Raw genomic sequence first — 7,607 nt, 5'->3', positions numbered from 1 at the left:
GACCCGAGTCAGAGACAGACCCGAGTCAGACCGACCCAGGACAGGGACAGACCCGGGACAGAGAGAGACCCAGTCAGGCCGACCTGGGAAAGGGACAGAGCCGGCCAGGCTGACCCGGGACAGGGATAGTCCAACCCTGGACAGAGAGAGACCGAGGCAGACCGACCCAGGACAGGGACAGGCTGAGACAGACCGACCCGGGACAGGGAGAGACCGAGGCAGACTGACCCGGGACAGGGACAGACCGACGTGGGACACCCCCTCCTAGTGACGACACTCCGCCCCGGTGACCAACACTCCCCCCACTTCGGTGACCGAAACTCCCCACCAGTGACCGACACTCCCTCCCTGGGCCATTGGGGATGGTCCAGGCTTGGCCCAGATCCAGGACTCTCCGGCCTCTTGCTGTGCGTCGAGCTCCCTCTGGGAATCCTGGCCCCCTGCAGCGGGGAGGAGGGCCGTACAATGTGCCTTTCACCATCGGGGCTCCTCTGGGCGAGAGGGGAAATGGTGCAATCATTGCAATGTGGCGCAATTCACCTTCCTCCTTCAGTGCTGCTGTCCTGTGAGATGTAATCTAGAGGAAAGCAAAATACAGAAGTGGCAGGAGCTGCCTCTGTAACCACTGCGTGTGCTTCTCGACCGCCTCGGAGCTTCGAAGCATCACAGGCTGGGCCAGGCTCTTTGGAAAGACAAGGCCGACATTGGCAAAGCTAAAGGAAGAACTTGCATTTCTGTCGCGCCTTTCACCACCTCAGGACGTCCCAAAGCGCTTTACAGCCAATGAAGTACTTTTGAAGTGTCGTCACTGTTGTAATGTAGGAAACGCAGCAGCCAATTTGCGCACAGCAAGATCCCACAAACAGCAATGTGATAAATGACCCAGATCGTCTTTTTTTTTAGTGATGTTGGTTGAGGGATAAATATCGGCCCCCAGGACACCGGGGAGAACTCCCCCCCCCCTGCTCTTCTTCCAATAGTGGCCGTGGGATCTTTTACATCCACCTGAGAGGGGGCAGACGGGGCCCTCGGTTTAACGTCTCATCCGAAAGATGGCGCCTCCCTCAGTGCTGGCACCAGGAGTGTCGGCCTGGATTATGGGGCTCAAGTCTCTGGAGTGGGGGCTCGAACCCACGACCTTCTGACCCAGAGGCCAGAGAGACCCACTGAGCCACGACTGACACACATGGTAGGAGCTAAATGAGTCCTCTAGGCCAAAAGGCCAGAGGTTCCACTCCTTGGCCTGTGCTGAGGTTGCTGGTCTCAGCCAAGGTGACAGCTGTGCAGTGACTCCTGCTGGCAAGTATGTAGTTGTTGGAGGGGCGAGATATGAGAACGAGACTGGACTTGACTGTGATGCCCTTTGCAGTCGAATAGCCGACTTTCCGTCTAGGCTCGCACAGGAAGAATGGGACGGGGAACAAGAGCGTCAATGACTTCAGGAGAGAAAATCAGAAGAGGGACGTGACGAGACAGGCTGCAGTGCCAGAAACCCTTCCCCCTCGATGCTGACCTCCGACCCCTTCGATGCTGACCTCCGACCCCTTCGATGCTGACCTCCGACCCCTCGAAAGGCCAGTTGGACAGTAAGTTTTGCACACATCCCTACTCGTCCGGCCTGGTAAGGCTTAATACAAAGTTGATAATTGTGGAATAAAAACAGGGAACGCTGGAAAACACTCAGCAGGTCGGGCAGCATCTGGGGAGAGAGAGAGATAGAGTTAATGTTTCAGGCCCGAGTCAGACCGACCTGGGACAGGGACAGACCCGGGATAGAGAGAGACCCAGTCAGGCCGACCCAGGAAAGGGACAGAGCCGGCCAGGCTGACCCGGGACAGGGATAGTCCAACCCTGGACAGAGAGAGACCGAGGCAGACCGACCCAGGACAGGGACTGTCTGCCCCTGTCCCGGGTCTGTCTGACTCGAATCTGCCCCTGTCCCGGGTCGGTCTGACTCGGGTCTGTCTCTGTCCCGGGTCGGTCTGACTCGGGTCTGTCCCTATCCTGGATCTGTCCCTAACCTGGGTCGGTCTGACTCGGATCTGCCTCTGTCCCGGGTCGGTCTGACTTGGATCTGTCCCTATCCCACGGCCACTATTGGGAGAAGAGCAGGGGGGGAGTTCTCCCCGGTGTCCTGGGGACAATATTTATCCCTCAACCAACATCAGTAAAGGCCTTTGATCAGAACTGGAAGGTGTCTCTCAGACAGCACCCAGGTGCTGGCAATGGAGGATGGCTGCACCAGAGATTGAGGGATAGGGGGAGAAGGTGGGTAGGTGGGATTGGGGGATATGGGGAGAAGGTGGGTAGGTGGGATTGGGGGATATGGTGAGAAGGTGGGTAGGTGGGGTTGGGGGATATGGGGAGAAGGTGGGTCGGTGGGGTTGGGGGATATGGGGAGAAGGTGGGTAGGTGGGATTGGGGGATATGGTGAGAAGGTGGGTAGGTGGGATTGGGGGATATGGGGAGAAGGTGGGTAGGTGGGATTGGGGGATATGGGGAGAAGGTGGGTAGGTGGGATTGGGGGATATGGGGAGAAGGTGGGTGGGGTTGAGGGATACGGGGAGAAGGTGGGTAGGTGGGATTGAGGGATATGGTGAGAAGGTGGGTAGGTGGGATTGGGGGATATGGGGAGAAGGTGGGTAGGTGGGATTGAGGGATATGGTGAGAAGGTGGGTAGGTGGGATTGGGGGATATGGGGAGAAGGTGGGTAGGTGGGATTGGGGGATATGGTGAGAAGGTGGGTAGGTGGGATTGGGGGATATGGGGAGAAGGTGGGTAGGTGGGATTGGGGGATATGGGGAGAAGGTGGGTGGGGTTGAGGGATACGGGGAGAAGGTGGGTCGGTGGGGTTGAGGGATATGGTGGGTTAGATGCACCACGAAGGAACAAGCTTGTTGGGCCTTTTCTTGTAGATAAGTCATGGGGCCAACTTCCCATCTGCCCCGGTGCAGGATGGGAGCAGTGCCTCAGTTGGAGTTACCTGCCTATCTGGGCTATCAACCGGGCCTGGGGCTGCTTCGTGCAGCATAGCCCCCCGACTGGGCCTAGCACTGGGATACAGTTGCAGGAGAAAGACACACAGATGCCTGCAGCTGGGCTCCTGATCCCTGACCCCTGACCTCAGGTTGCCACTGAGGAGCAGAAGGCCTGAGGCCCAAGTCTCAGGCCTGGCATCTGGATGCTCCTCGGCCACAATTACAGGCCTGGCAGTGCCCCCTCCCATGACAGGCCTTGGCCCAGACCCACGTGTCCATGTGGAAGCCCCTTGGAAATCCCAGGGCAACGGAAAAGGGGGCGGAGACCTGGTATAATGAGTCACCGCACCCTTTCTCCTGACCTTTGCCCCCGGGGATTGGCCGGACCTCCTGCGGGAACGGCACGGTTTCCCCTGGCGCCTTGTGTCATGTGCTAGCCCTTCACTCATCAGCCTAGATGGTGAATGATGGCAGGCCATTGAACTGTGGAGGGCTCCTTCTGACTTAAGTCAGCTTCCAACCAGTATGGGGGCCATCGAGTTGGCAAGCTGTGTCCTTCCCCATCTCAACATTTGCGTGGTAAAACGTCCCAAGGAGCTTCACAGGAACGTAATAAAACAAAATTTGACACCGAGCCACACAAGGAGATATTAGGACAGGTGACCAAAAGCTCGGTCAAAGAGGTAGGTTTTAAGGAGCGTCTTAAAGGAGGAGAGAGAGGCGGAGAGGTTTAGGGAGGGAATTCCAGAGGTTAGGGCCCAGGCGGCTGAAGGCACGGCCGCCAATGGTGGAGCGATGGAAATCGGGGATGCGCAAGAGGCCAGAATTGGAGGAGCGCAGAGATCTCGGAGGGTTGTAGGGGCTGGAGGAGGTTCCAGAGATAGGGAGGGGGGGCGAGGCCACGGAGGGATTTGAAAACAAGGATGAGAATTTTAAAATCGAGGCATTGCCGGACCGGGAGCCAATGTAGGTCAGCGAGCACAGGAGGTGATGGGTGAACGGGACTCGGTGCCAGTTGGGATATCTCCTTCCAGAAGTCAGGATGAAACCTGGTCAAGGTGAGATCATAGTTAGTGATGTAGGTGGCTTCCTCAGTGAGTTGCTCACCAATCATAATGGTGCCTACGAGTGGAGAATTCCCCTATTGTCACCTCTACACTTCTGACTGCACCTACAATTGACCCATCTCTGGCCCGTTGTCCTAAACTCCTCCATGACTGGGAGATTTCCTTACCTCATGTCTGGATCTCGGAACACAGAGGAGGAGGCCATTCAGCCCCTCGAGCCCGTCCTGCCATTTAATTAGACCGTGCCTGATCTGTAGCTTAACCCCATCTACCCGCCTTGGTTCTGTAACCCTTAATCCCCTGACCCAACAAAAATCTATCCACCTCAGTTTTGACATTTTCAATTGACCCCCAGCCTCAACGGCTTTTTTGGGGGGAGAGAGTTCCAGATTTCCACTCCCCTTTGTGCGAAGAATGAGGGAGGGATAAACCTGGTAACTACAAGCCAATCAGGCTAACAGCAGTGGTGGGAAGACCACTAGAAACCATCGTCAAGACAAAATTAATTCTCACTTGGATAGGCATGGGCTGATAAGGGACAGTCAGCACGGATTTGTTAAAGGCAAATTGCATCTGACTAACCTGATTGAGTTCTTTGACGAAGTAACGGAGAGGGTCGATGAGGGCAGTGCGGTAGATGTTGTGTATCTGGACTTTCAGAAGGCATTTGATAAAGTGCCACATAACAGACTTATTCGAAAAATAGAAGGGATGGTGGTAACTTGGGTATGTCATTGGGTAAAGGATGGGAGGCGGAGAGTAGTGGTGGACGGACGTTTTTCTGACTTGAGAACTTGCTCTCCTGAGAAGTCTGCAGTGAGGTCCCCCAGGGGTCGTTATTAGGAGCACTGCTTTTCATGTTAGGTTTGATGTGGAGATGCCGGTGATGGACTGGGGTTGACAATTGTAAACAATTTTACAACACCAAGTTATAGTCCAGCAATTTTATTTTAAATTCACAAGCTTTCGGAGACTTCCTCCTTCCTCAGGTAAATGTTCAGGATCTCCTTGAAGCCTACGCATTTATACATATAGAACAATACATGGTGTTTACAGACTGCCCCTGCAACTGCCCGTTGCCAAGGCAATCACCGTGTTCAGACAGAGAGGTGTCACCTGCAGAACCCCCGAATACACATTCAACAAAAAAACAAACAGGAAAAAAAAAACAGAGAAGAAAAACAGAGAGAGGCAGAAACATCCGGAAGGCAGAGAGAGCCAGCAAATGACCCATTATATTAAAAACAGATAACATTTGTTCGCTGGTGGGGTAACGTGTAGCGTGACATGAACCCAAGATCCCGGTTGAGGCCGTCCTCATGGGTGCGGAACTTGGCTATCAATTTCTGCTCGACGATTTTGCGTTGTCGTGTGTCTCGAAGGCCGCCTTGGAGTACGCTTACCCGAAGGTCGGTGGATGAATGTCCATGACTGCTGAAGTGTTCCCCGACTGGGAGGGAACCCTCCTGTTTGGCGATTGTTGCGCGGTGTCCGTTCATCCGTTGTCGCAGCGTCTGCATGGTCTCGCCAATGTACCATGCTCTGGGGCATCCTTTCCTGCAACGTATGAGGTAGACAACGTTGGCCGAGTCACAGGAGTATGAACCATGCACCTGGTGGGTGGTGTCCTCTCGTGTGATGGTGGTATCTGTGTCGATGATCTGGCATGTCTTGCAGAGGTTACCGTGGCAGGGTTGTGTGGCGTCGTGGACGCTGTTCTCTTGAAAGCTGGGTAATTTGCTGCGAACGATGGTCTGTTTGAGGTTGGGTGGCTGTTTAAAGGCGAGTAGTGGAGGTGTGGGGATGGCCATAGCGAGGTGTTTGTCCTCATTGATGACATGTTGAAGGCTGCGGAGAACATGGCGTAGTTTCTCCGCTCCGGGGAAGTACTGGACGACAAAGGGTACTCTGTTGGTTGCGTCCCGTGTTAGTCTCCTGAGGAGGTCTATGCGATTTTTTGCTGTGGCCCGTCGGAACTGTCGATCGATGAGTCGAGCGTCATATCCCGTTCTTACTAGGGCGTCTTTCAGCGTCTGTAGGTGTCCATCGCGTTCCTCCTCGTCTGAGCAGACCCTGTGTATTCGCAGGGCCTTTAGGTTTGGTAGTGGTTTAGATTTGTTAGGTTTGGTAGTGGTTTAGATTTGGGCAGTAGTCAAGGACAGGAGGATGTGACTGCGAGTCAGGCAGGTATGGGGACCCCAGATGGAGTGATGGAGGAGCCTGTCTGGATGCAAGCAAAGACTGCAAGGAGGATGGGCAAACTGACCATGGCACCGTGGTACAGGAGTGGGAGCAGTGAAAAGGAACGTGGTAGCGGGGATAGTATAGTCAGGGGGATAGACTCTGTTCTCTGCAGCCGCTACCGAGAGTCCCGAAGGCTGTGTTGCCTGCCCCGTGTCAGGGTTAAGGACATCTCCTCACTGCTGGAGAAGAACTTGGAGCATGAGGGAGAGGATCCAGTGGTCGTGGTCCACGTAGGAACCAACGAGATAGGTAGAACTAGGAATGAGGTTCTGCTGAGGGAGTTTGAGGAGCTCGGGTCTAAATTAAAAAGCAGAACCTCAAAGGTAATAATCTCTGGATTACTACATAAGAACATAAGAAATAGGAGCAGGAGTCGGCCACACGGCCCCTCGAGGCTGCTCCGCCATTCAATAAGATCATGGCCGATCTTCGACCTCAACTCCACTTTCCCGCCTGATCCCCATATCCCTTGATTCCAAAATCTATCGATCTCAGCCTTGAATTTATTCAATGACTGAGCATCCACAGCCCTCTGGGGTAGAGAATTTCAAAGATTCACAACCCTCTGAGTGAAGAAATTTCTCCTCATCTCAGTCCTAAATGGCCGACCCCTTATCCTGAGACTATGCCCCCTGGTTCTAGACTCTCCAGCCAGGGGAAACAGTCTCTCAGCATCTACCCCGTCATGCCCTCTCAGAATCTTATATGTTTCAATGAGATCACCTCTCATTCTTCTAAACTCCAGAGAGTATCGGCCCATTCTACACAATCTCTCCTCATAGGACAACACTCTCATCCCAGGAATCAATCTAGTGAACCTTCGTTGCACAGCCTCTAAGGCAAGTATATCCTTCCTTAGATAAGGAGACCAAAACTGTACACAGTACTCCAGGTGTGGTCTCACCAAAGTCCTGTACAATTGCAGCAAGACTTCCTTACTCTTGTACTCCAACCCCTTGCAATAAAGGCCAACATACCATTTGCCTTCCTAATTGCTTGCTGTACCTGCATGTTAACTTTCTGTGTTTCGTGTACAAGGACACCCAAATCTCTCTGAACACCAACATTTAATAGTTTCTCACCATTTAAAAAATATTCTGTTTTTCTATTCTTCCTACCAAAGTGAATAACCTCACATTTCCCCACATTATACTCCATCTGCCACCTTCTTGCCCACTCACTTAACCTGTCTATATCTCTTTGCAGACTCTTTGTGTCCTCCTCACAGCTTACTTTCCCACCTGGCTTTGTATCGTCAGCAAACTTGGATACATTACACTCGGTCCCTTCATCTAAGTCATTAATATAGATTGTAAAT

This window comes from Heptranchias perlo, chromosome 44 (assembly GCF_035084215.1).
Source record: "Heptranchias perlo isolate sHepPer1 chromosome 44, sHepPer1.hap1, whole genome shotgun sequence".
Classification (NCBI taxonomy): Eukaryota; Metazoa; Chordata; class Chondrichthyes; order Hexanchiformes; family Hexanchidae; genus Heptranchias; species Heptranchias perlo.
The sequence above is the reverse complement of the archived record's forward strand: the minus strand, read 5'-3'. Positions refer to the sequence as shown.